At 43.5% G+C, this 22,059-nt stretch overlaps 1 protein-coding gene across 1 annotated transcript in view; it reads right to left on the reverse strand.

Moving 5' to 3' along the window:
- LOC126204247 (putative ammonium transporter sll0108) overlaps positions 1 to 22,059 on the reverse strand; it is a 131,466-nt gene that overhangs the window by 34,430 nt on the left and 74,977 nt on the right. The window lies entirely within an intron of this gene.

Genomic DNA, 22,059 nt, shown 5'->3' on the forward strand with positions numbered 1-22,059 from the left:
CGAATTTGAGCCATTAATATATATTCTTTATCTAAACTGTTGCTTTTAGACTCACACTGGACAATTGCAACATCAGCTACTCACTCACCTTTGCAGCTGTTTTAATAAAATACTTTTTTCTTTGCCCTTACTTTCGCCCACCAGGTATGGAATGATACACAAAATTTGAAGAACTGAATCATTTACTCCTTCTGGTCAACAATGGCTTCAAGGCGCATTGCCAATTTTTGTTAGACCTAGTCCTCCTGTGAGGACTACTGTTCTCAGCAGCAGATAATGATGTTCTGCTTCTTATTATTATTTTTTTTGAAGTTGGTATAGAGCAGATATTTTGTGGACCTACTAACATTCCCTTGCTACAGGTCTGTTTTGTGGGAGTTGAAGAATTGAAGAGTGCATAATTTCGTTTGGTCTGTCTTGCTTTTCTTGGGAGTTCTTGTCTCTTCACTCATTTATTTTTCCTCATTTCTAAACTCTGAGTATGGACTGGATTTAGTAACCACAAAGTCCGAATCAGGAATAATGTGTGATCCAATTGCCAGATTTCAGCGTTGGAGAACCCACTGATAGTGTTTTGTATGGTTGCTGCCCTGTTGTATGACTCTCATAAGAGCTGAACAGTCCTTGTCTGAGTAATATTGCTGTTAGGGTTTCTGAGAAGCTATTCGTCTGCTGCTTGGTTGTAACAAGCTTTGAGTGGTTTTAAAAATGCGACGTCTAATGGCTGTAGCCTATGTGGTGTGTGGAGGTAGGCAAATCATTATAATACCATTATCTCTAGCTATAGTAACAGCAGGTAACATATATACATCACGTATTAGATCACATCAGTATTGTTAAATCATGTGTAGTGAACATTATTCTAAAATGTACCAGTACAATATATAAGAAAAGTGGTGGTGCAATTTATAGGATGACACCATACAATTTAAGCTTAATTTTTGCTGCACAGAGGCTAGGGTGACTTTAAATATTCCTGTCCTAAATTATCACTGAAGATGTACAATTTATATGTTATGTAAATTATAAATAGAATTCACATATCATCAAGTGTATAAATGCGTATCTTGACGAATTAATATTTACTTCCTCAGAGCATTTAATAAATTTGAACTAATGCACAGCAAAATTATCAATAGTCACTTGAACTGGTCACATACAACCACTAGTTACAATGTGAAACAATTGAAAAGGCAGTACAATAATATGACTTCCCCCTAATATAATTTTTTCATTTTACAACAAGATCTACATTCTTTTAATAATAATAAATAATCCACAGCAAAATTATACAGATAATTTTCAGAAGAGGTGGTAAACTCACACAAAAAGACACTCTAGACCTTCAAAATAAACCACTAGATGTGGTACCAAAATACAAATATCTCCGAGTTACTTTACAAACAACACTGACCTCATCAATACTTATGTGAAAGGAAGATCAAAAGCATCAATAAAAGCAATTTACAAAATTCAGCAGCATAAGATAACTCTCAACAAAAACTGCAGTGTCACTGTTTAAGATGGCCACAGCACCAACAGCAACTTACAGTATCCACATAAAGTGGGACAAAGTAAAAGCCACTGATCATGTGACATTAGAGAAAGGTAAACACCACCATATTGAACGAATCCTGGGCATTGGGAAGCCAGTGCCTCCAAGACTGGTTTACATGTTAATGTAAGAAACCTCCTTCATAGAAGATATCAGACTGCAGATTCTGTTGCTAAACACCAAGGCCTCCAAAAGTACATGAAAAATATTTATAGAAAAACACAACTCTATCTGGAATGATTCTTACTCAACTAGCACCATAATGGCAGAGGAATGGAAACAGATAAACTACAAACTCTGAAATGTAGTAACATGATATGCAACACATGATTTTCACAAGATCTGTCAAAATAAGAAAGCTGACCAGTCAAATGAAGACTGCATGTGTGAACTGTTTAATGATCTCTGTAAAAGATATGATGCAAAAAATTGCATAAAAAGAACAATGTGAATAATAAAACTAGGACTAGAGTAGTACTGTAAATCAGCTTGTATTTGCATTTATGTTTGTTATGTACCTGCACACTGTGATTATTTTCATTAGTAATAATAATAGAATGGTCACTGATATTTCCGTTTCTTATAGTTCATACTTTCTAAACAAAATATGAAAATAAAGAACAATTTGGCAAAAACCTGTTAACTATTATGTGAATAAGAAATAAAATAGAGTGGATTGACATGTGACATGTGTCATTATCTCTACATGATTTTGAGTGTCATTCTAAATTGCATCAAATGTTTCTCTAATCTGTTTTATTTACTACTTTTAGGCAAATCTTTTCACAAACGTTTGATCAATTTTTTTTTAAATTTTAAATTTTTCTCTTACTTAAATTCAATACCTAATAACAACCAAAATGGTAACTAACAAACACTGAATCTTTATTTTTTAATAAAAAACAATTACTTGTTTTGATTGCTTCTCATATGAAAATGCAAGAATTCACAGTGCATCAAAATCTGGTACAAAATGAAAAACCACCAGGTGGAAAATGAAGTACTTTGTGGAAAATGAAATAGAGACTGATTAGTATTACTGACATGTACAATTTTTTCATCTAATAATAAGGAATATTGCGTAGCTGCATCACATTTTAATATGTTTCCATACAACCAATAATTACAGCTAAATAGAATGTTGCTTTTATTATTGAAGTAAGTTTTAATGTTTGATAAGTAATGTTACCAGTTGGTAATATATTTAGAATTTGAACAGTAGTAACAAGAAAATTCTAAACAGTATATTTGTGATCACAAGACCCATATGCTAGGTACTTTTCTTTATAACTATCCATCACTCATTTTGCTGTTATACAATGAATCACAATGCTGTACGAATGTTGATGCAAGTAATTGATTAATAAAGAAAAGGATAATACCAGAATACATTTTATATCCGCTAGAATATTTTTAAACAACTTTAATTGATTCAAATTCTTACAGAACATTTTGTCTATGCTATGCTGAAACACTGTTTGATCTGCTTTCATATGTAAATAACAGAAATTAAACAGCAGCGCTGCAACACTTGTCACTTAATACATGTTTCTTTCTTAGTATAAAAACTTCATGCAGTACTGGCTATTTAGATAATTAGCTACAAATGCTGTAACATCACTCAGAAATCTCCTGGTCTTCAAAATCGATTTTTGTTTTTAGATTGCGCCTTACAATTATACAAAGAGTGCCAGTCTGTAATTTCCCATTATATGCCTACAACATAGGTCTTTTTGTGTATGCCAATAACAACACTTAAAATAGTTTACTGAAAAACAGAAAAAAGTGCCTGAGGATACAAAATAATGCAGCCACTTCCTTTGAATTTATGCAAGACACACATCAACTATTTGTTCCCATTCAACAGTCATTTAAGGCAGCTGACAGTCAATACTTTCTACATGTATAACGTGAAGTACTACACAGCTAAAACATATCTTTACCATGAGGGGAAATCATTAGAGGCCCAATGGTCTGAGACCTTTCCTTTTTTATCACATACATAATGACAGTCCATTGCAAGTAAATGAACTGCATCTGGTGTAGGAGACTGTGGGAGTTGGACAAAAATTATGACTTTAGAATACTTCGTACCCTGACTGACAGTCCACATTTAGAAGTCAGGAGATTACTTTCCAATCAGTGGTTATATTTCCTTCGTTGTGACAGAGACATCTGCCTTTTAAAACACTCATAAACCATCTGCCTCTAGTATTCCCCTAACTAATTTGTCAACTCATCATCCTCACAGCACCTTCTTTTCTGCTCACTCCACACTTTAATTGAATCGGTTCACACTGAAAGGGGCTCGCTCCAGTAGAATGATATTCTAGTAATAGTGCAGTTGAGACTGTTGAGTAAAAGGGGGAAAAAACAGAGTTTAATTCTCTTAAAATGTTTCTTAAGTCTTAAAAAACTGTCCCACATGCTTAATATTGTAATATCATAAATCAGTCAGCTGTCACAATTTAATTAATTTGCATATCAATTTGATACCATAGTGCACCAGTACGGCCATTGCCCTACTACCGTCGTGTGCTATATCACTGAAGAGCTGTCTTTCTCTTTTAAATCATAAGATCTGCTAAAACTCTGTTGCCTGCATTGTGTGATTTCTCGGTTTTCTGTGGTTTGTGTTTACGTAATACTGTCCTAGAAGAATTCGACCAGGCACAAAAGTGCAATCTGAGACAGGAAAAAGCGACACAAGGCGAAGGAACTGTCTGAATGGGACGAAAATCTGTAAATGTCATGTACATGTACAGACAAACAAATGATTACAGTTTCAGGAGAAACGGATGATTTATTCAAGAGAAAGTGCTTCACAAACTGAGGAAGTCAATAACACATTGGTCCATCTCTGGCCCTTATGCAAGCAATTATTAGGCTTTGGCCTTGATTGATAGACTTCGAATCACATTGCTGTCTGTGGCGTCACGAGAGACATCCACAGTCTGGAGTCTCACTGAATGGCGTAGACAGCAGTGGGATATCAGCATGACTGTCGCCCACCATATGACCCGAGAACTAGGAGTGCTGGTCCGGGGAACCATTTCTTTTCATAGCAGGACCCTTTGGTTCTGATCTGAGGCACACTTACAGCACAGTGGTATGTCGACTATATTCTACACCACGTTTTGTTGCCCTCCATGGCGAGCCATCCTGGGCTTACATTTCAGGAAGATAATGACCCCGTGTACACAGTGACAGTTCTGGTACTTGTATTAGTCTTCGCACCTGCCAACCATACGTTGGCCAGCAAGATCGTCTGATCTCTCCCCATTTGGGTATGTTTGGGGGATTATGGGCCTGGCCCTTCAACCAGCTCGGGATTTTGACGATCTTGTGAGACAGGGGCCAGTTCCAGGCATTCCTCCTCACATTTTATTCTATTTACGTACTGAATTTGCATACGAGACGCTCTTGCATCGTTTACTTCAAATGGATCAAATGGCTCTGAGCACTGTGGGACTCAACATCTGTGGTCATAAGTCCCCTAGAACTTAGAACTACTTAAACCTAACTAACCTAAGGACATCACACACATCCATGCCCGAGGCAGGATTCGAACCTGCGGCCGTAGCAGTCGCGCGGTTCATGACTGAGCGCCTAGAACCGCTAGACCACCGCGGCCGGCGCATCGTTTACTGTCGGATTCGATTGTATTTGCCGACTTTCTACCTGTATTCCCTGTTGATTTCAGGAATGGCTACGTGGTGGCGTGTAGCAATATACGTAACCCACCCCTTTAATATTTCATTCTTGTTGTAGTTTTTCCATTAAATGCAACTGATCTTTATTGGGGAACTACTTTTCGCTTGGGCGAAGACAGGAGGAACTTTCATACGTTCTGTAAGAAATACCAGACACTTAGTGCAGGTCTCACTCTTGTGGATCGCATGAACAGTCGGTGGCGCTTTTGCAGGGATTATCCACCTGGCTCAGCTTCCGCCGACAATGAATGGCAGAACGGAAGATTGGTGTCCTCAGTAGCATAATGGGGTGAGAACTCTGCTTTGTTAGTAAACTTGAGGTGGAGTCCTGAGCTGTCCACTTTCTGTTATACTGCTGAGTGTGGACATTTCCTCAAGCAAAGTACACTACTGACCATTAAAACTGCTACACCACGAAGATGACGTGCTACAGACGCGAAATTTAACCGACAGGAAGAAGATGCTATGATGTGCAAATGATGGGCTTTTCAGAGCATTCACACAAGGTTCGCGCCGGTGGCGACCCCTACAACGTGCTCACGTGAGGACAGTTTCCAGCCGATTTCTCATACACAAACAGCAGTTGACCAGCGTTGCCTGGTGAAACGTTACTGTGATGCCTCGTGTAAGGAGGAGAAATGCGTACCATCACGTTTCCGACTTTGATAAAGGTCGGATTGTAGCCTATCGCGATTGTGGTTTATCGTATCGCGACATCGCTGCTCGCGATGGTCGGGATCCAATGACTGTTAGCAGAATATGGAATCGGTGGGTTCACGAGGGTAATACGGAACGCCGTGCTGGATACCAACGGCATCGTATCACTAGCAGTCGAGATGACAGGCATCTTATCTGCATGGCTGTAACGGATCGTGCAGCCACTTCTCGATCCCTGAGTCAACAGATGGGGACGGTTGCAAGACAACAACCATTTGCACGAACAGTTGGACGACGTTTGCAGCAGCATGGACTATCAGCTCAGAGACCATGACTGTGGTTACCCTTGACGCTGCATCACAGGCAGGAGCGCCTGCGATGGTGTACTCAACGACGAACCTGGGTGCACGAATGGTAAAACGTCATTTTTTCGGATAAATCCAGGTTCTGTTTACAGCATCATGATGGTCGCATCAGTGTTTGGCGAAATCGCGGTGAACGCACATTGGAAGCGTGTATTCGTCATCGCCATAATGGCGTATCACCCGGCGTGATGGTACGGGTTGCCATTGGTTACACGTCTCGGTCACATCTTGTTCGCATTGACGGCACTTTGAACAGTGGACGTTACATTTCAGATGTGTTACGACTCGTGGCTCTACCCTTAATTCCATCCCTGCGTAACCCTACATTTCAGCAGGATAATGCACGACCGCATGTTGAAGGTCCTGTACGGGTTTTTCTGGATACAGAAAATGTTCGACTTCTGCCCTGGTCAGTACGTTCTCGAGATCTCTCACCAATTGGAAACGTCTGGTCAATGGTGGCCGAGCAACTGGCTCGTCACAATACACCTGTCACTACTCTTGATGAACTGTGGTATCGTGTTGAAGCTGCATGGGCAGCCATCCAAGCTCTGTTTGACTCAATGCCGTTATTACGGCCAGAGGTGGTTGTTCTGGGTACTGATTTCTCAGGATTTATGCACCCAAATTGCGTGAAAATGCAATCACATGTCCGTTCTAGTATAATATATTTGTCCAATGAATATCCGTTTATCATCTGCATTTCTTCTTGGTGTAGCAATTTTAATGGCCAGTAGTGTATGTAGCCACTTGTGTGTCTGCAGATTTCCAAAATTCACCATTCCCCTTGGGAATGGAGTGCGAAGCCAAATTCACAGAATTTCCAACAAACAACGTGGGAACGGGGCGACACTCGTCTCCTTTTTACATATAAACGTATCTCATTGGCGGATACATTTTAACTTTATGGAGGGAGCTGGGAAACAGACTCCCAGATCCCTGATTGGAGGAGCACTTGGGCCCTTTCTGAGATTAGCTAGAAAAGATTGTGCTGTGTGCCTCTCCGATGTCTGAAGGAAGGTTACCAAAATTCGGTCAGGCATTCGTTTCTATACGCATATTGTAATTCGAATTTCCACTTGGTGATACTAGTATGGACTCCACATTCATACATGTTTTTCTTGTCTCCTGTTCCCTGCCAAGTGTCTGAAGTTTGATTAATAGCGAAGTTAATGAGATTTGAGTTTCGCAACCACATCGTAGCGGCTCAGCCCAGCTACAGCAGCGGTCGCAGTTCGGCGTACCCCGATTTGTTGCAACCACCTCAGCGGCTTTAACAGTAAGAATGCTTTTGCAATGCGACTTTGCAAATCACGATATATCAAGGAATGAGGAGTTCATTCCAGGTTTCTTATTTCTTAGTTTTCGTGTTCCACGCGCTGCACGCATAGATATACGGGCTTTTTAACAATGTAATTCTCGCTTCAAAGAAGATTTCCTTTTCGAAACTACTCAAGTTTTGTTTTTTAATCGAGTTAAGTCATTGGAGCTCACCCGTATGGTGATGTTTCTTTGTGTTTCATCGTTTATTCGCGGATATGTTGTGTTCTGTGTTCGAATTCGCACCTTTTTGTATAATTTCTGGTTTAACAATCACAGTTTAAAGCGTACTTCGTGTCCTTGCGCGGTAGGGGAATTTTCAAGTAACCTATTAGCTTCAGGAGGTAATATTTCATTTCATATGATATGGGCTGATACCCAAGGAGCACCTGATGAGCAAGAGATGTTCACAGCACACCCGGCTTCTGGTAATCTGACGCGCCAATTGGACAGAACTCGGCACGACATCCATCAGGAGGACATTCAACAACTGTATCAATCAATGACAAGCCAAATAACCGCGTGCATGAGGGCCAGATGTGGACCAATGCGTTATTGACTTCCTCAGTTTGTGAAGCACTTTCTCTTGAATAAATCATTCATTTTTTGATACTGTAATCATTTATTCTTCTGTAGATGTGCGTCACATCTACTAGTTTCCGTCCCATTCTGATTAATTCTTCGTTGTGCGTCGGTTTTTTTTTCATTAGGGGGTATTTACAGATTCTTGGAGTCAGCTTTGGAATGTGTTTTACTAAGATAAGAAATCTAAAGCTCTTTTTGAAAGAGAAGTCAAATAATCTTACTGTTGAAGTACTTCCATTTTCGGAGGATATATGTGACCAGATGGATATTCCTGCGGAAAAAATAAAACTACGAGGAAGAAGAGAAGGCTGGAGAGAAGGCTGCAGACGAGACGCTGACTTTGCAGCAGGAAGTGAAAAGGTCAATGGTAAAGCGCATCGACATTTACAAGACAAGCTATATACATTACAAAACCATGGAACGTACATCAGATCGTTTTGTTACATCGGAGACCAGCAATCTGATTAAAACCTCAGAAACGGAGCTTCCGCCAGCTGATGTTCAGTTGACAAGTATGACGAGATTTCTAATGATGATATACTTGCAGAAATTTCATGCCTAAGAAGATTTCTGCAAGATGCGAAAATTCCAAATGAAGAGTCTCTTGGTTGGAAATCTTTAAGCTACTTACAGTTCGTGGCTGAATATAAATTTCCGGAATCTGTTTACAGCCTCAACTTGAAGGCAAGTTTTTGTAACTGAAATGAATTAAAAATTATCACAGGTCCACTATGAGTCAAGTACTGCTCTCCAGTTTGGCAGTTTTTTCATTCGAAGACGGTGTAGATGCAGCTAAGGATCCTGTTGAGGCCGTTTCGGAATTTGCAGCAGAAAAAGCTGGAAAGGAAAGATTCTATCTTAAATGTTAAAGTCACCTACCATTATCTTTCATTATTTGTGCTGCTTCATTAATAATCAATAAAACTATGTTGTTTACAGAAATGCGTGTTGAATATTTGCTTCCAGTCATAAAAGCTGTTTACAAAATAGTTACGTTATACTTTGTTTACTTAACCACTTGTATAAAAAAATGCCTCCTCAAATGAAATTTCTTGGTGTGTGTGTGTGTGTGTGTGTGTGTGTGTGTGTGTATGAGTGTAGGGGGCGGGGGCACAAGTTCAAACTCCACACCGGGAGTCAAACAGCTATGCCACAGACTCCTCGTCGCTGCAAATCGTGGAGCTCCGCCGACCCGACATTTGATGGCCTCATCCTCTGTGCCCAGCAAATAGTGTTACATACATCAAGCGTAGGTGCTCCGTACATTTCACTCAAAACGTTTGTCAATATTCCCTGCAGCTCCTTTCCCTGTAGTGGAAAATTCAACGACGCTGCGTCCCTTGTAACGTACATCGCTTACAGGCGCCAGTTTAGAGCACAGTTGCGAGTAGACTATCTGTGGGAGGAACCGAATTATTTAAAATGATGTCATACTGTTTTTAGGTATTACTGTTTTTATTTTACTGCTGCAATTTCGGCAATTGTGCCGTTTTCAAGCATAAGTGTCAAAAATCTTCTACTTGAAAATCTCGCAAATTCCGAAATTGCAGTTGTACAATTCAAACAGTAACAGATAAAAGCAATATGACACAATTTAATATATATATATATATATATATATATATATATATATATATATATACTTCCTGAGTGTGTGAAGTTAAGCATTGTCGGGCTTGAATAGGTCTTGCATGATGTCCGTCATGCCAGTTGAGGAGGTACTTGACTGAGAATTTTGCTCGCACGCTCAGAAACTCTAAACTGCGGCGGAACAAGTAACGGAAGAGCCAACGGTACTGACAGACCTCAGCCGATAAGGGGCATGGAGGGGAATGTAGTCAGCACACCGGTCTCCCTACCGTTGTCAGTTTTCGTGACCGGAGCCGCTACTTCTCAGTCAAGTACCTCCTCAACTGGCATGACGGACATCATGCAAGACCTATTCAAGCCCGACAAAGCTTAACTTCACACACTCAGGAAACTTCAAAGATTCATACCTCACGTTTTTCATTCGCAACATTGTTGTCAGAAGAAAAAAAATGTGGGTCTTTGCTTTGTGGACGATTTTAGTATTAACGTCCATGGTGAGCTTTTGGAACTGTCGAGTGTTACAATTTTTGGTTTCCAGGAGCATGTTCTAGCACGCGACTGCTTACACTTGTTCAAAAACCTCGCCCAACTGAAGCAGCGGACGAAATGTTCAGCTGTGTCAGGCAATTACAGATGACCTCTTTAGCCACATGATCGCCATGGGCGACTTCTGGGTTTACCAATAGACAAATGAGCAATGTAAGTAGCAAAACGATGTGGATTCTCGAGAGCCGAAGGAACAAAGACCCAACCCGACATGGGGCTAGGTGATGCTGAGTTGCGAGTGTGTTTTGGGACTGCCATGGTGTGGAGTTATGCTCTTATGGGGAATACTACCAAAATCTCGTGATAAAGTCTGTCGTGAAGCAGCATTGCGGGAAGCTGTCATGGGAAATGCTGCTTTCACATAACAGCGCTCCACATACAGGACACAGTCGCACGTGACACTTCATTGTGCTATAAATTTTTCTATCATTTCCCCATATTCTACAGAGACAGTGCCAAGCTAGTTCGTCCTCTGTTCTCCGACGAAGAACCCATTGCATGTTCGGCATTTCCGGAACGACGACGAGGTGATATTCGAGATGAAACATTTTCTGAACAGCATAAATTGCAGACGTCTGCACTCAAGACTCTGACAACTCATCCAGCCTTCGAGAAAATGTTCCACAACGAAAAGGGTCGTGCAGAGTGGAGCACTGTAAGCACATACTGTCGAGAGGGAAAGCGAATAAACTTAGCACGCGGCCGTGTCTGTGATAGCCGCTTGCGTAGCCATGCGGTAGAATGATCATGCGTATAGGCCACAGAATTACGTTGAGCGCAGGCTCCCCTGTTCCGTAGACATCGTGCTGTGTTGTCATGTATCTAATCATCACGTATCCTTAAGCAGCTGTTATACGGGCCGTTAGAGCCGCTTGCGTAGGCGCATAATAGAATGAACATGCGCATAGGCTGCAGAATTGCGGTGAGTGCAGGCTCCCCTGTTCCGTAGACATCGCACTGTGTTGTCATGCAGCTAATCATCACGTATCCTTAAGCAGCCATTACATGGGCCGTTACAGCCGCTTGCGTAGGCACACAACAGAATGAACATGCGCATAGGCCGCACAATTGCGGTGAGGGCAGGCTCCCCTGTTCCGTAGACATCGCGCTGTGTTGTCATGTATCTAATCATCACGTATCCTTAAGCAGCTGTTATACGGGCCGTTACAGCCGCTTGCGTAGGCGTACAATAGAATGAACATGTGCATAGGCTGCAGAATTGCGGTGAGTGCAGGTTGGTTGGTTGGTTGGTTTTTGGGGAAGGAGACCAGACAGCGTGGTCATCAGTCTCATCGGATTAGGGAAGGATGGGGAAGGAAGTCGGCCGTGCCCTTTCAGAGGAACCATCCCGGTATTTGCATGGAGTGCGGTGAGTGCAGGCTCCCCTGTTCTATAGACATCGTGTTGTGTTGTCATGCAGCTAATCATCACGTATCCTTAAGCAGCCATTACATGGGCCGTTACAGCCGCTTGCATGGGAGCACAACAGAATGAACATGCGCATAGGCCGCACAATTGCGGTGAGCGCAGGCTCCCCTTTTCCGTAGAGATCGCACTGTGTTGTCATGTATCTAATCATGACGTATCCTTAAGAAGCTGTTACACGGGCCGTTACAGCCACTTGCGTAGGCGCACAATAGAATGAACATGCGCATAGGCTGCAGAATTACGGTGAGCGCAGGCTCCCCTGTTCCGTAGACATCGCACTGTGTTGTCATGTATCTAATCATCACGTATCCTTAAGCAGCTGTTACACGGGCCGTTACAGCTGATTGCGTAGGCGCAGAATAGAATGAACATGCGCATAGGCTGCAGAATTGTGGTGAGTGCAGGCTCCACTGTTCTGTAGACATCGTGCTGTGTTGTCATGCAGCTAATCATCACGTATCCTTAAGCAGCTGTTACACGTGCCGTTACAGCTGATTGCGTAGGCGCAGAATAGAATGAACATGCGCATAGGCTGCAGAATTGTGGTGAGTGCAGGCTCCACTGTTCTGTAGACATCGTGCTGTGTTGTCATGCAGCTAATCATCACGTATCCTTAAGCAGCCATTACATGGGCCATTACAGCCGCTTGCGTAGGCGCACAACAGAATGAACATGCGCATAGGCCGCACAATTGCGGTGAGCGCAGGCTCCCCTGTTCCGTAGAGATCACACTGTGTTGTCATGTATCTAATCATCACGTATCCTTAAGCAGCTGTTACACGTGCCGTTACAGCTGATTGCGTAGGCACAGAATAGAATGAACATGCGCATAGGCTGCAGAATTGTGGTGAGTGCAGGCTCCACTGTTCTGTAGACATCGTGCTGTGTTGTCATGCAGCTAATCATCACGTATCCTTAAGCAGCCATTACATGGGCCATTACAGCCGCTTGCGTAGGCGCACAACAGAATGAACATGCGCATAGGCCGCACAATTGCGGTGAGCGCAGGCTCCCCTGTTCCGTAGAGATCGCACTGTGTTGTCATGTATCTAATCATCACGTATCCTTAAGCAGCTGTTACACGGGCCGTTACAGCCGCTTGCGTAGGCGCACAATAGAATGAACATGCGCATAGGCCACAGAATTGCGGTGAGTGCAGGCTCCACTGTTCTGTAGACATCGTGCTGTGTTGTCATGCAGCTAATCATCACGTATCCTTAAGCAGCTATTACATGGGCCGTTACAGCCTCTTGCGTAGGCGTACAACAGAATGAACATGCGCATAGGCTGCACAATTGCGGTGAGCGCAGGCTCCCCTGTTCCGTAGACATCGCACTGTGTTGTCATGTATCTAATCATCACGTATCCTTAAGCAGCTGTTACACGGGCCGTTACAGCCGCTTGTGTAGGCGCACAATAGAATGAACATGCGCATAGGCTGCAGAATTGTGGTGAGTGCAGGCTCCACTGTTCTGTAGACATCGTGCTGTGTTGTCATGCAGCTAATCATCACGTATCCTTAAGTAGCCATTACATGGGCCATTACAGCCGCTTGCGTAGGCGCACAACAGAATGAACATGCGCATAGGCCGCACAATTGCGGTGAGCGCAGGCTCCCCTGTTCCGTAGAGATCGCACTGTGTTGTCATGTATCTAATCATCACGTATCCTTAAGCAGCTGTTACACGGGCCGTTACAGCCGCTTGCGTAGGCGCACAATAGAATGAACATGCGCATAGGCCACAGAATTGCGGTGAGTGCAGGCTCCACTGTTCTGTAGACATCGTGCTGTGTTGTCATGCAGCTAATCATCACGTATCCTTAAGCAGCTATTACATGGGCCGTTACAGCCTCTTGCGTAGGCGTACAACAGAATGAACATGCGCATAGGCTGCACAATTGCGGTGAGCGCAGGCTCCCCTGTTCCGTAGACATCGCACTGTGTTGTCATGTATCTAATCATCACGTATCCTTAAGCAGCTGTTACACGGGCCGTTACAGCCGCTTGTGTAGGCGCACAATAGAATGAACATGCGCATAGGCTGCAGAATTAGGGTGAGCGCAGGCTCCCCTGTTCCGTAGACATCACACTGTGTTGACATGTATCTAATCATCACATATCCTTAAGCAGCTGTTATACGGGCCGTTACAGCCGCTTGCGTAGGCGCACAATAGAATGAACATGTGCATAGGCTGCAGAATTGCGGTGAGTGCAGGCTCCCCTGTTCTGTAGACATCGTGTTGTGTTGTCATGCAGCTAATCGTCACGTATCCTTAAGCAGCCATTACATGGGCCGTTACAGCCGCTTGCATAGGCGCACAACAGAATGAACATGCGCATAGGCCGCACAATTGCGGTGAGCGCTGGCTCCCCTGTTCCGAAGAGATCACACTGTGTTGTCATGTATCTAATCATCACGTATCCTTAAGCAGCTGTTACACGGGCCGTTTCAGCCGCTTGCCTATGTGCGCAATAGAATGAACATGCGCATAGGCTGCAGAATTAGGGTGAGCGCAGGCTCCCCTGTTCCGTAGACATCGCACTGTGTTGTCATGTATCTAATCATCACGTATCCTTAAGCAGCTGTTACACGGGCCGTTACAGCCGCTTGTGTAGGCGCACAATAGAATGAACATGCGCATAGGCTGCAGAATTGTGGTGAGTGCAGGCTCCACTGTTCCGTAGACATCGTGCTGTGTTGTCATGCAGCTAATCATCACGTATCCTTAAGCAGCCATTACATGGGCCATTACAGCCGCTTGCGTAGGCGCACAACAGAATGAACATGCGCATAGGCCGCACAATTGCGATGAGCGCAGGCTTCCCTGTTCCGTAGAGATCGCACTGTGTTGTCATGTATCTAATCATCACGTATCCTTAAGCAGCTGTTACACGGGCCGTTACAGCCGCTTGCGTAGGCGCACAATAGAATGAACATGCGCATAGGCCACAGAATTGCGGTGAGCGCAGGCTCCCCTTTTCCGTAGAGATCACACTGTGTTGTCATGTATCTAATCATGACGTATCCTTAAGCAGCTGTTACACGGGCCGTTACAGCCACTTAAGTAGGCGCATAATAGAATGAACATGCGCATAGGCTGCAGAATTACGGTGAGCGCAGGCTCCCCTGTTCCGTAGACATCGCACTGTGTTGTCATGTATCTAATCATCACGTATCCTTAAGCAGCTGTTACACGTGCCGTTACAGCTGATTGCGTAGGCGCAGAATAGAATGAACATGCGCATAGGCTGCAGAATTGTGGTGAGTGCAGGCTCCACTGTTCTGTAGACATCGTGCTGTGTTGTCATGCAGCTAATCATCACGTATCCTTAAGCAGCCATTACATGGGCCATTACAGCCGCTTGCGTAGGCGCACAACAGAATGAACATGCGCATAGGCCGCACAATTGCGGTGAGCGCAGGCTCCCCTGTTCCGTAGAGATCACACTGTGTTGTCATGTATCTAATCATCACGTATCCTTAAGCAGCTGTTACACGTGCCGTTACAGCTGATTGCGTAGGCACAGAATAGAATGAACATGCGCATAGGCTGCAGAATTGTGGTGAGTGCAGGCTCCACTGTTCTGTAGACATCGTGCTGTGTTGTCATGCAGCTAATCATCACGTATCCTTAAGCAGCCATTACATGGGCCATTACAGCCGCTTGCGTAGGCGCACAACAGAATGAACATGCGCATAGGCCGCACAATTGCGGTGAGCGCAGGCTCCCCTGTTCCGTAGAGATCGCACTGTGTTGTCATGTATCTAATCATCACGTATCCTTAAGCAGCTGTTACACGGGCCGTTACAGCCGCTTGCGTAGGCGCACAATAGAATGAACATGCGCATAGGCCACAGAATTGCGGTGAGTGCAGGCTCCACTGTTCTGTAGACATCGTGCTGTGTTGTCATGCAGCTAATCATCACGTATCCTTAAGCAGCTATTACATGGGCCGTTACAGCCTCTTGCGTAGGCGTACAACAGAATGAACATGCGCATAGGCTGCACAATTGCGGTGAGCGCAGGCTCCCCTGTTCCGTAGACATCGCACTGTGTTGTCATGTATCTAATCATCACGTATCCTTAAGCAGCTGTTACACGGGCCGTTACAGCCGCTTGTGTAGGCGCACAATAGAATGAACATGCGCATAGGCTGCAGAATTGTGGTGAGTGCAGGCTCCACTGTTCTGTAGACATCGTGCTGTGTTGTCATGCAGCTAATCATCACGTATCCTTAAGCAGCCATTACATGGGCCGTTACAGCCTCTTGCGTAGGCGTACAACAGAATGAACATGCGCATAGGCTGCACAATTGCGGTGAGCGCAGGCTCCCCTGTTCCGTAGACATCGCACTGTGTTGACATGTATCTAATCATCACATATCCTTAAGCAGCTGTTATACGGGCCGTTATAGCCGCTTGCGTAGGCGCACAATAGAATGAACATGTGCATAGGCTGCAGAATTGCGGTGAGTGCAGGCTCCCCTGTTCTGTAGACATCGTGTTGTGTTGTCATGCAGCTAATCGTCACGTATCCTTAAGCAGCCATTACATGGGCCGTTACAGCCGCTTGCATAGGCGCACAACAGAATGAACATGCGCATAGGCCGCACAATTGCGGTGAGCGCTGGCTCCCCTATTCCGTAGAGATCGCACTGTGTTGACATGTATCTAATCATCACGTATCCTTAAGCAGCTGTTACACGGGCCGTTACAGCCGCTTGCGTATGCGCGCAATAGAATGAACATGCGCATAGGCTGCAGAATTAGGGTGAGCGCAGGCTCCCCTGTTCCGTAGACATCGCACTGTGTTGTCATGTATCTAATCATCACGTATCCTTAAGCAGCTGTTATACGGGCCGTTACAGCCGCTTGTGTAGGCGCACAATAGAATGAACATGCGCATAGGCTGCAGAATTGCGGTGAGCGCAGGCTCCCCTGTTCCGTAGAGATCGCACTGTGTTGTCATGTATCTAATCATCATGTATCCTTAAGCAGCCATTACATGTGCCGTTAGAGCCGCTTGAGGAGGCGCACAACAGAATGAACACGCGCATAGGCCGCACAACTGCGGTGAGCACAGGCTCCGCTGTTCCGTAGAGATTGCACTGTGTTGTCATGTATCTAATCATCACGTATCCTTAAGCAGTTGTTACACGGGCCGTTACAGCCGCTTGCGTAGGCGCAGAATAGAATGAACATGCGCATAGGCTGCAGAATTAGGGTGAGCGCAGGCTCCCCTGTTCCGTAGACATCGCACTGTGTTGTCATGTATCTAATCATCACGTATCCTTAAGCAGCTGTTATACGGGCCGTTACAGCCGCTTGTGTAGGCGCACAATAGAATGAACATGCGCATAGGCTGCAGAATTGCGGTGAGCGCAGGCTCCCCTGTTCCGTAGAGATCGCACTGTGTTGTCATGTATCTAATCATCATGTATCCTTAAGCAGCCATTACATGTGCCGTTAGAGCCGCTTGAGGAGGCGCACAACAGAATGAACACGCGCATAGGCCGCACAACTGCGGTGAGCACAGGCTCCGCTGTTCCGTAGAGATTGCACTGTGTTGTCATGTATCTAATCATCACGTATCTTTAAGCAGCCATTACATGGGACGTTACAGCCGCTTGCATAGGCGCACAATAGAATGAACATGCGCATAGGCCGCACAATTGCAGTGAGCGCTGGCTCCACTGTTCCGGAGAGATCGCACTGTGTTGTCATGTATCTAATCATCACGTATCCTTAAGCAGCTGTTACACGGGCCGTTACAGCCGCTTGTGTAGGCGCACAATAGAATGAACATGCGCATAGGCCACAGAATTGCAGTGAGTGCAGGCTTCCCTGTTCCGTAGAGATCGCACTGTGTTGTCATGTATCTAATCATTACGTATCCTTAAGCAGCTGTTATACGGGCCGTAACAGCCGCTTGCGTAGGCGCACAATAGAATGAACATGCACATAGGCCGCAGAATTGCGGTGAGCGCAGGCCCCCCTGTCCCGTAGGTATCGTGCTGCGTTGTCAGGCAGCTAATCATCACGTATCCTTAAGCAGCTGTTACACGGGCCGTTACAGCCGCTTGTGTAGGCGCACAATAGAATGAACATGCGCATAGGCCGCAGAATTGTGGTGAGCGCAGGCTCCCCTGTTGCGTAGACATCGCACTGTGTTGTCATGTAGCGAATCTCACGTATCCTTAAGCAGTTGTTACACAGGTTGTTACAGCCGCTTGCGTAGGCGTACAATAGAATGAAAATGCGCATAGGCCGCAGAATTGTGGTGAGCACAGGCTGCCCTGTTCTGTAGACATCGCGCTGTGTTGTCATGTAGCTAATCATCACGCATCCTTAAGTTGCCGTTACACGGGCCGTGGTATTCAACATGAAACGCGCTGACTGGACCTCCATCGTACTGCTGAACGCTCAGAAACGACTGGCCTTGTCCGTACGGTACGAGTGCTTCAAAGGGTTACACACTATTGAAGAGCGTGTCTGTAAGCTTTATGTGGCTCGCAAATCACACAGTTTGTTTAGAAAATGGGCAGGTGTAAAAGCAGAACATTAGCCCTATTAAAGTGCACATTTGCTCGCTTGTCCATATGCTAGTCATGTTTCCCTGTCTGTAGTATACACAAATAAAAGCTGCAATCACTGTGAACATGTTATAAGGTTAGCAGGAATGCTCCACGTCTGGTCCGTAAGGACTTTTAACACTTCTTATTAATTATTATCTATTCGTCGATAATGTAATCCTCAAAACTTCGAAGACAGATGAACTGGCTTATCAAAAGTGCATGTCGTCTGATGTTATCTAAGTACAACTTTAAAACGAAAGTTTTCTCCACATAACTGAAATATTCGTAGATTGCCTGGATCTTCATGAAGTGTGTGGTTTACAGTGAAATGATCGGTTCTAGGTTTTAAACATTTATTCTTCCGTTCGTAACAGCTGATCAAATCCATCATGACACGTGGCAAAGAGGCCGAGTTGTACAGTATGTCTTCGTAAAACAACTGACTGGTTCACAAATCAACAAACATACTTTTTTCACAACTTTAAATCTTAGCGAAATAATATTCAAGTAACTAACACAGGTTACACTTCGAGATATCAGCTCAAACTGCCCGTCCCAGCAGCCTCGATGCTTCCCTATTTATATATTATAAATAATGGATGGTCATTTGGACCATTATTACTAAATAATGACAACATATTTTTAATCGTATTTCCAATTAAAAGTTCCAAAGGTAAGATGTTATGATTATACAGAGTAATACGTCTAAAATTACAGAATTGAATAATATGTGAAATTTATAATGTAAAAATGTTTTTAAATGTGAAAATTCCATCTAAATATGAGTACAATAATGAACTTCAAAAAATTAATTAATACACGCTAATTACACAACGACTCACATTCCTAACAATAATTGAAACTAAGAGGGTAAAACGAAACAGGTTTTGATTGACAGAATTTATAACAGATGCCTAGACTTTTATAATTAGGCGTATATTTGGTTACAACAATACGAGTTTAATTAATAAAGTCATTAAGACGGGATGTTCTTTACTGCTTTCATTTTAAATTTACGTTTTGCAATATGTACCTTCATTTGCAAGCGAAAGAATAACTTCTTGAATGAGTAAACTACATTGGTAAAAGTCCAATTATTTGAATAATTACAGTTGGTGATTAATAACGTATATTTTATTCCTACCATTTTCACTAATTCAAGTCTTTCCCATTACTGCAATGAATGCCACAGTTTGTTAAAATACATGGTCGTTTGTTTTATTTTGTAATAGTGTCTGCTAATTAGTCTCCAATTTAGTGTCATTTTTATGAAGTTCATGAATCACCACAACACCAATCATTTTAAAGTGAGGTATTGTACTACACGATGTCAGGGAATCGAAGTTTTCATTAAGTCTTTGTATATTAGGTATATTACAACTTCAGCTTGTAAAAGTTCCATTACGAATAACGCGACAAAAATTTACAATAGTCTTCCACATAAGATAAAATTTATTTAATCATTTTTACTTTTTATCCCAAGGACATTCTTACTTCATCACTGCTTCTGTTCATTAGCAGAATCTTTGCAATATGTGAAATACAAAACTTGAAACTATGTGCTAAATATCTTACTGCAAATAGTGCAATCTTTCTTATAGATGAAGCCAATAGAACAAACTGACTCCTCAGAGAGAGCGCACTTATATTTACATAACATCTGGTATTACAGCATATACCTCTACTGAATTAATAAGGAAGTCTCAGAACGTATTAGAAAACATGAAGGTGAGTACAAAAATATTTGTATTCGGCGAGATGCTTACCCGCCATATAGCACACAGCACACTGCTGCTTTGTGTCTCTACGCATTACGCTACACTGCACTTTCGTCAGATACTTCCCTGTTTTATATACTACCCATCTTCTGAAGGCTGTAATCGCACATATAACTGACAGTTAATTATACCAAATAGTACCAAGAACAGAGGCTTTTCGATGGATCTTCAGCGTGCTGTTGCCTTGAAATGGCATACTTTCATAACATGCAAGCTACGATCCGAAATTCTTAGCCAACAATATGATGTTTCCCGTCATTCTGTTACAACAACTTGTACCTAGAACGACGAGTTTTCGAGAGATCCTCAATGTGATGGTGCTTTGCATACGACTTACAGTCATAGGACGTAAGTTACAATATAAAATTTACTAAGTAAGGGTTTCAACTAAAACCCAATGTAAAGTATTTCGACTGTCCGCCGCTCGTGGGCTTGCGGTAGCGTTCTCGCTTCCCGGGCACGGGGTACCGGTTCCGATTCCCGGGAATTTATTCTTTCATCATCATTTCATCCGCATTCACTCGCAAGTCGCCGTAGTGGCGTTAAAGAACTTGTGGAGCGGCGGCCGAAACGCCCCGCGAGGGGTCTCCCGGCCACCACTGAAAAGATACGTAGGCACATGTGAGCTAGGTGGCGCTCTTCCATCTCATTGGCCTGCGTTCAGCTGCGCATTTAGAATATCTGACAAGCTTGATATTACTCTGCACGTTCGGAAAAGCACATCAACGTGCATTTTACACGTTATGCCCTCTGAAACTTGACACGCTCAACGTTGACGTTCGAATTCGCGATTCGTATGTTGACGGATTTAGCACCGTGGAAAGGGCCACATGGCTGTTACGCCACACTTGACGGGTGCTCGTCCCTTGAAAGCGAATGAGAGAGAATCGCGTGATTAGCGAGTGATACGGAAGGACTGCCGCTCACTCACGAGGAGAACCCGGCAAGTGCCATAACCCCATGTCCCCGAAAGCTGTCTCAGTGAAAGAGGAGCAAAAATAAGCGAACACGTGTCTCGGCTTCTCCGTATGTACTTGACCGTTTCTGAGGAAATGACCGCCAAGCTTTCAACAAAGATGCCTTGAATGTGCGACCGCGACACGCTCAACCCAGCTGGTAATTAGCGTCTTCTCACTTTTGTGTCCCATGTTCGAAAGCCGAGTATTGCTTTTATTTATTTTATTTTAATCTTTTCATTTATTTACCCATGTCCAGAAAAAGTTACTAAGCGAATGTTCCTTATCAAGTTAGAGGCTACAAGGGCGTTGTATTAACTGTAAAATTACAACTGGGTTTGACAATAACTATCATACATTTACTAAATAACATATGTGTGTACGGTAATTTCAAGTGTAACAATATTTTTAAATTCTCATTTTCTTACATTTCATTCTTATATCAATTCTTAGTTCTTATATTATATTCTTGTTTACTCTTGAGTAAAATTTGGTGCATTCTCTTAGAAAATACCAATCGTAGAGTCATTCGAAACATAGAAATTCCGAACAACACGAGCATTGTGCGAAGGAGGGTTTGTCACAGCGACATTTCTTTGTGTGAATCTCGCTCGGGAAAGAAAAGTCGTCAACACTGCTGAAGATTTCACGCGTTGGCAATAATTTCACGGAAAACCACGCACAAGGCATCATTTTTCCGAAATCTGTCCCTCACAGTTGATTATGAATCAAAACACACTACATGGATTTCACTGAAAGTAATTTCAAATGGTTCAAATGGCTCTGAGCTCTATGGGACTTAACTGCTGAGGTCATCAGTCCCCTAGAACTTAGAACTACTTCAGCCTAACTAACCTAAGGACATCACACACATCCATGCCCGAGGCAGGATCCGAACCTGCGACCGTTGCGATCGCGCAGTTCCAGACTGTAGCGCCTAGAACCGCTCGGCCACTCCGGCCGGCAAAGTAATTTCAAATAATCTTTCC

This window comes from Schistocerca nitens, chromosome 9, assembly GCF_023898315.1.
Source record: "Schistocerca nitens isolate TAMUIC-IGC-003100 chromosome 9, iqSchNite1.1, whole genome shotgun sequence".
In the NCBI taxonomy this organism is placed as follows: Eukaryota; Metazoa; Arthropoda; class Insecta; order Orthoptera; family Acrididae; genus Schistocerca; species Schistocerca nitens.